This window comes from Wasmannia auropunctata, unplaced genomic scaffold (assembly GCF_000956235.1).
Source record: "Wasmannia auropunctata unplaced genomic scaffold, wasmannia.A_1.0 LD336116.1, whole genome shotgun sequence".
NCBI lineage: Eukaryota > Metazoa > Arthropoda > Insecta > Hymenoptera > Formicidae > Wasmannia > Wasmannia auropunctata.
Genome location: NW_012026774.1, coordinates 4,647,174 through 4,648,369, shown reverse-complemented (window position 1 = coordinate 4,648,369; position 1,196 = coordinate 4,647,174). Strand labels below are relative to the sequence as shown.

General features: G+C 31.7%; 1 pseudogene; it reads left to right on the top strand.

Moving 5' to 3' along the window:
• The first annotated feature begins 137 nt into the window (after positions 1-137).
• Positions 138-1,155, top strand: LOC105448128 (annotated as a pseudogene).
• The last annotated feature ends 41 nt before the right edge of the window (positions 1,156-1,196 follow it).

The following is a 1,196-nucleotide window of genomic DNA, read 5'->3' as shown; positions in this document are numbered from 1 at the left end:
TATTGATATTCCAAGAAGTATCGGCTGAAGTTCAACAAAATTGATTACAAATAGGCGCATAAGTGATACAAATGCAAATCAAATGATATCTTCCAACTGCACTTTTCGTTTGTACAACAAAAATTTTTCTGTAAAATGACGGTTCCTAACAATATGTCTACGAAAACTGGAGACCCAGAAGACTCTTTGAAAAGTTCAAGTGAATATAGATACGTGATGATGATTTTTAAGACCACATTCGAGCGAGAATTATTTCCGAACAATTTCGACATGTGGATTGTACGACAACAGTGCATGTGGATAAACGATAACATCGCCGCATTCTTTCCGAACATACCAAAATCATTGTTAGATATCATTCCGGCCTCTTTTCACTCAGGGGATTGCCAGTCACCAATGCAGGTACCTGAATGGTTGGACATGGATAAATATCGCAAGGGGCAGAAATTTGTGCGTGAAAATTTTGTGTCATTCTCATTGGCAAAATACTGGGCACTATGTATGCATATTCCTTCGATGAGGGTTTAAAACCATTGATCATATCAAAACGCTCTCATACGCCATGTTTAGGGTACAAAAGGTATGTTTTTAATTTAATACGATGATACTTTGCACCGAGTACTTTAACCCGTAGAAAAGCTAGCTTAATAACAAAATCAATATTTACTGAGTTAGTTATTGCATTCAGTAATGTCAGCAGGTTTGTAAGATTCTTTAATGTGATCGGATACATTTAGATTCAGAGAAACTAAAAGATTGTACAGTTAGAGAGCTGATTTTTCTACTAAATACAGTCAATTCTTTGCAAATTTATCTGCTAATGCGCAAATTTACATGCTATTTATTACATATACTATTATATTTATTAATATCTATTATATTTTTTTATTATATCATTTTTATTTCCCAAGTATTATATTGATATTTCATATTTTATTTAGATTATTTTTCTTGTTTACATTTTAGATATTATTAAACGGTGTTATAATAATTTTGTAACATAGTATTACAAATTAATTATGTGCATCTTTTTTTAAATTAAACACAATAATGTAATTAACTTGCAAGGTATGTATATCTCGACCATACAACGATTCATCAGTTGGTATGAAGATCCTTGGATTAAAGGTGCCTTGGATTAAAAGAACACCAGCTTATACGAGTTTATTTAGTCATAGAGAGTCTCTTGTACACAT